This window comes from Myotis brandtii, unplaced genomic scaffold, assembly GCF_000412655.1.
Source record: "Myotis brandtii unplaced genomic scaffold, ASM41265v1 scaffold303, whole genome shotgun sequence".
Taxonomy (NCBI): Eukaryota; Metazoa; Chordata; class Mammalia; order Chiroptera; family Vespertilionidae; genus Myotis; species Myotis brandtii.
In genome coordinates this window covers 1,133,348-1,139,716 of record NW_005361573.1, presented here as the reverse complement: position 1 = coordinate 1,139,716, position 6,369 = coordinate 1,133,348, and the positions used below count along the sequence as shown (strand labels likewise).

General features: G+C 56.8%; 1 protein-coding gene across 1 annotated transcript in view; it reads right to left on the bottom strand.

Moving 5' to 3' along the window:
- The window catches only part of KIAA1671 (KIAA1671 ortholog), a 95,551-nt gene that overhangs the window by 66,919 nt on the left and 22,263 nt on the right, over positions 1 to 6,369 (bottom strand). The gene's annotated exons all lie outside the window — the stretch shown is intronic.

The following is a 6,369-nucleotide window of genomic DNA, read 5'->3' as shown; positions in this document are numbered from 1 at the left end:
GGGGGGGGGGGGGGGGGGGGGGGGGGGGGGGTACCATATCTATTATTACTACTATCGCTGTAATTGACAACCACAGCAGCCATCTTGATGCCAGTGTCCCGGCAAGGCCACGGGCGCTGGGACCGCCTGGCTCGGTTATCTCAGCAACAGAGGAGATTAAGTAACTCAAAAGAGCCGTGGCCACCAGCTCCAGTTACTAATGATCTGAAAAAGACACTTGATCTTCCTCCCCCACTTCCCAGCTGATGCTGCCGGTGACGGGGCCTGACAGCAGGGGCGGGTGGCTTCTGACCCCGGAGCAGACCCACAGCTACACAGCGGACGCGGGCCGCCCACAGGAAGCCGCTGACATCCCACAACAAATGACGACTCGGCAGAAGCCGGCTGCAGCCCACACCTGGCCCACTTCTGAGGCGTGGACGTGGGGAGTGACATGAAGGGTGAGCAGAGGCCTGAGGCGGAGCGAAATCATCACTGAACTGTGGATAGTGACAGCCCGGGAGCCACCTAAGTGCCCGACCACAGGGGCACAGTGAATGCGTCCAGGCTGACGACGGTTGGGCCTGTGAGGCGCCATCCAACAGCACGTTTGCAAAGCATTTTTAAATAACATGGGCGCGTTCCCGTCATCCGGGCACGCACAGGCAGAGAGCTAAGTGTACCCGGCATCGCTCATGCCCTCCTGAGCAGTCAGCCAGGCTCACCTATGGATGAAACTCACAGAGGAAAACATGACGTGGGATCCCGGGCATCAGTCGAAACCTGGTGAAGGGGGCAGCGTTTCTCAGCTTCGGGGCTGTGGCATTTGGGGCCAGGCCCTTCTTGGTGGTGGAGGTGGGGGTGCTGCCCTGTGCCCTGTCGGATGTTTGGCATCATCCCCAGCCTCTATCCGCCAGCCGCTAGTAGCATCCCCTGGTTGTGACCATCGAATGATGCCAGGAGACATTGTCAAATGTGCCCTGAAGGTTGGCCTGGGATAAGCAGCACCAGAATAAAGTCTGGAGTTTGGTTCATAGAATTGCACCTATGGTGACACCCTGGTTACTGTAAGAGGCTAATATGAGGGGAACACTGGAACTTCCTCTACTCTCATTGCAGCCTGACTTTCTATAAATCTAAAGCATTCCAAAATGAAGTCTCATTTAAACTAGTAGGGGAGTGGGGGGCACTGTTTTAGCCAGAGGTGTCAGTGAAGACCCTGAGAAGAGGAGACACCAGGCAGAAACCTGCGAGCAGGGAGGACGGGGCTGAGGGACAATGGGTGATGCACATTCCCATGCAAAGCTGCAGTCGGGCGGGGAGACCACCAGCCACCACCCTGGACCTGGGCAGCAGTTCCTGGTCCGTTGGTCCCACTCAATCAGACATGCTTCCTGGGAAAGAGGAGCTAACATGAGCTGGGGAGCAGCTTCCAGGGGTCACAGGAATGTCCCAAATAGAAGATAGGAAGGCAGCGCATCCCCACTTTGCAGATGACGAAGCTGAGGCCTGGGGAGGCCAAGGGGCTGTCCAAGGCCACCTGGCTTGGTCGCCATCCGAAGCCTGTGGATCTCCCGCATTCCTGAGCTTCCCCGGGGCTCAACAAGCAAGAGTGCCCGGCTCAGCATTCCAGACACCAGGCGAAGCTGCTACGCGTGAGCCGGGCCATCTTCCGTGACCCGGAGGGATGAGGAAATCGTAGGCACATTGCAAAACCAGCAGCGAGCCGCATGCTCTGGGACCTCGTCCCCACAGGAGGCTGGTGACTGAGTGGAAATCTCTCCTGGCTTCACACCCAGGAAAAACCTTCTAAACCGTCTCACCTTACCTCTTCATAGTTCAGATGGGGAAACTGAGGCTCAGAGAAGGGCAAAGCCAGGTGAGGGGAGTGGTGTCTCTGTCTACCCCCAAAGCGGCCCCTGAGTCCTCCCTCCCACCTCCCACCGCCAGACTGTGTGCCGGTTCCTGGGGCCACCACAAGCATGCCAATGGGTCTGGCGTTTTCTCACACCCATCCCAGCCCTTTGCACATGCTGTTCCCTCTGCCCACCACACCCTTCCCCTTCCCCACCACAGCATCACTGTGTATCCCCCAAAGCCTGGCTTCCTTGGGTGCTCGTGGAACCCCACGATGAGACCGTGTTCCCACAGCTCTGGGCATGGCCCCGTCCTCGCACACACATGGTCTTTGCTCCAATGTCTTGTGCAGGGTCCATGTCGACACCAAACTGCAAGTCCCACAGGTCAGTGACCATGTCTGGATTGCTCACCCTGTGCTCCCAGCACCTGACCCCGGCTCCAAACTGCTGCTGCTCAGTGTGTGCTGAATGACTATACAGTGGTAGCCGGCTGCTGATGCTCCTAGCACCCACACTGAGCTCCCCGTTCCTGGGGATGGCAGCCTGCACCTCAGTCATCTTTGAGTGCACCTCCAAATCTGACACCAATTCCAACACCACCAAGCAATTCTCTGATACCAGCAGGGTGTCCTACAATTTAAACCAACTTTCACACTCTCATCTGAAGTCAGCATCAGGTCCCACAGGTGAAGAAGGGCTCAGTCCCACAAGACGCCCTCTCCGCCCCCCCACGCACACATGTCAGACACCAGTGACAACTCCAGGTTGTCACCTGTACTTCTGAGCGACTGGCTAGAAATCAGAGGCTCCCATGACCCCCTCCTTGGATTCCACTGATTTGCTAAAGTGGCCCTCAGAACTCAGAGAGACATGTTAGGAACTAGATGACCAGGCTTCAGCTCAGGAAGAGCCAGATGGCAGAGGTGCCCGGGGCAAGGTATGTGGGAAGGGGCGGAGCTTCTCTCTGAGTGTGTACCTCTCCCTGAATCTCTGTGTTCACCAACCCAGAAGCTCCTGAACCCCATCCTTTTAGGTTTTTAAGGGGCTTCAATATATAGGCATGATTGATTACATCACTAGCCATTGGTGACCGATTCAACCTCCAGTCCCCTCCCCTCCCTGGAGGTCAGGGCTGGGACTGAAAGTTCCCACCCTCTCATCACTGGTTGGTTTCCCTGGCAACCAGCTCCCATCCTTAACTCAGGTGTGGCTTAAGGGAGTCTGTTATGAATATCAAGGAATCTTTATTGCTCTGATCACTTAGGGTGCCACGGGTTTTAGTGGCTCCCAGGGCTGTCAGGCACAAAGAGGTCTGTGACTGAAGGGGGGGGGGGGCAAATATATATATTTTAAAGAATAGTTGTTGTTTTTTTCTTAGAGAGGAAGGGAGAGGGAGAGAAACATTGATGTGAGAAACATTGTTCAGCGTCCTCCTGCACAGCCCCTACCAGGGATCGAGCCCACAACCTGGCACATGCCCTGACCGGGAATCAAACCTACAACCCCTCAGTGCACGGGATGATGCTCAACCAACTGAGCAACAACAGCTGGAGCGATATTTCTTATTATGAATCACAATATCACAGCCTCCCTGACACCAGGCCCACAGTCTGACACCCAACGGGCACATCAAGGCCACGAGGACCCTGTGGACGGCAGAGTTCAAAAACACAGGGGATTGTGGGCAACTTATCTCTTCCTCACGCTCTTCGGGACTTTCCAAGTTGTCTACCATGTCCATAGACTGTTCTTGTCATTAAAAACACACAAAACTAAGTCACTATATGTCACCCTACAGGTGTAACATGACCAGGTCCAAAGGTCAATAATCCAAGGATATGGACCAGGAGGGGCTCCTGTTTTTCAACTGCTCCAGGGGCCCGGGAAGGAGGGGAGGGCCCACCCTGTGGGAGAAGCGGCTGACGGACGTCTCCTAAAAGTGTATTTTTAGGGCCTCCGGAAAATTCCCTGGGCGAGAGGCATCTGAAGTATTTGCAAACATTCAGCAGGAGGAAAAATAATATTTTCCAAGTCTTTCCCCTTTTGGGCGTTCTCAACACTGGCAAATGTTCTAGAAAACTCCAAGGCCCACCCGTGACAATTCCTCATTAAGCCCCTCTGATCACGGAGACCTGATGAATGTCATCTAAACCACCATCACCTACTGCCCACCCTGTAGTGTCACAGATGAAGAAAACAGAGGCCCAGAGAGGGGAAGCGACTTGTCGGGGACACACAGCAGGTCAGCCTCAGAGTCAGAACAAGATCTGAAAAGCACTTCATACCCCAAAACCACTTCCTCATGGGTTCCCTGCCTTTGGCATTTCGCCAGAAAAAGTTTCGGGGTTTTTTCTGTCATATAGAGGAGAGAACGCAACAACATGCGGGTTTCCACTTTTTCCGTTTGCTCAGTAAGTTCACTGAAAGGAAAACGAAATCTATTCTTCCCATCTCATAAAAGCCGGGGCATTTTCACACGCACACAAAAGCAAGAGGATATCATTTCAGAATACAGAAGAGCCCTTTAAATCAGAGAAATGTCACTCTCGGGAAAGCTCACCAAAGCTGCCCTTGTTTGCCTGGTCTCCCCCGCCCCTCAGGCCACTTGTGACGGCCTGTGGACCACTGGTCCCGAGAGAGTCAGGATTCCCTGCTCTTCCACAGCCCCCCTCCCTTCCCCAACACCCCTGCTCCTGGAAACCACCACCATTTGTTAAAGAAAACAGAGAGGGTGCTGGCAGGCAGAGCCCAGAGGCAAACTTGGCGTGAGGCGGAGGAGAAGGAGGAGGAGAAGGAAGGAGGAGAGGAGAAGCGGCAGCCTGGCCCACTCACCCAGAGGTAGCGCAGGAGCTTCAGGAGGCTGGGGCAGTAATAGTACTCCATCGCCCTGCCGCACCGGGCTGTGCAGAGCGCATCGGAGTGCTTCCCGTTTTCCTCGGGAGGGGGCGGCTCTTCCCTCTGGGCTGGTCACGCAGGAATCAAGTTCACGGCGGCATGAATCATTCAGAGGCCGGCTGGCAGCCAGGGGACCAGCCAGACACCCTGCGCCCTGCTAATGGCCACGCTGCCTGCCGGGCCGGGAGCCACTGCTCAGGTCCCATGAGCCCGTGAACCCGTGAGCCCGCCCGCAGCACCTCTGGTGGCCTGTCCAGCGGGGCGGGGCCAGGGGTGGCTCCTCCTAAAGCCCTCCTGGAGGTGCTGGGGACGGCAGGGTTCCCAGCTGGGTGGCAGGAGGAGCCAGCATATGTGTGTGAGACAGTGTGACTGTGTGTGAATGTGAGTTTTACACAAGGGTGTGTCTGTGCTAGTGTGTGGATGTGTGTGCTGGTGTGTGTGCACGCATGGTGTGAGGGAACATGTGAGCAGCAGTGTGTGTGGTTTCTCCCCAAACCGCACATGGAGGGGGAGGGCCCCCAGCTCCTGACTTAGAAAGGAAATAAATGAGCTCAGGATCCTGTCGGGTCACACTGTCCCTTCTGGCCTCAGTCAGGTTCCCTCTACACTGCTGAGCAGCCATGGAAGGAGCACCTGGTTGTCCCCATGACACAGAGGGAAAAACCGAGGCCCAGAGGGGACTGATTGGTCAAGGCCACACAGCGAGTTAGAAAACGAGCCAAGGCTGGAATGCAGGCCTCCTGACCATGAGTCCTGGACTCCGTTCACTCCTGAGAGGGTGGGGTGCTGAGGAAGGGAGAGACCAGCTCTCAGGGTCACCAGCTGCCCGCTGCACCAGGGGGGTGGGAGGAGCATCCATTTTCAGGGACTAAGAATGCAAATTACAGCTCCCAAGGCCACCCCAAGGTGACCTAGCTTAGATGCCTCCTTCACAGGAGCATGATCTTGCCAAGTCCCTGCACCGCTCTGAGCCTCGGGTGCCTCTTCTGTGCGATGGGAGGGCGCCTTGTTCGGGTGGATGAGGTAGAATCACACACCGAGCTTAGGCCACACAGCGCTCCCACTGGGAGGTGTTATCCTGCCCACCAGCCGGAGGAAGAGGCCGAAGTTCAAAGGCATCGGGGTGTGCGGCTACTCAGCGCGAGGGCAGCCCCAGAGCCCCTGCCAAGCGCCCCCCTTTCCAAGGAGGGAGAAGAGGAAGGGGTGCAGGCACTTGGCAGAGGTGCCAGCTCCCGCTCCGCCGGCCCCTGGGCCCATCTGGTCCACAGGCTTCAGCCCCAGCCCAGCACAGGCAGAGGCACAGCCACTGGCAGGAAATCCCCTGGACACCAGGGAGAAGCTGAGCTCAGCGGCTGAGGAAACCACAGCAACTTCAAAGCTCTTCACAAGGCGGCCGTGGCTTCCTCCATCGCAGCACCACATCCGCAGGCCATGGGCCCAGCACTCACTGCCACTGAGAGTGCAGCCGGAGGCCGAGCCCTGCTCACTCCCCCATCACCCCCTCCACACACAGTGCAGACGGGAGGCCGAGCCCTGCTCACTCCCCCATCACCCCCTCCACACACACACACACACAGTGCAGCCAGAGGCCGAGCCCTGCTCACTCTCCCACCACCCCCCCACAACACACACACAC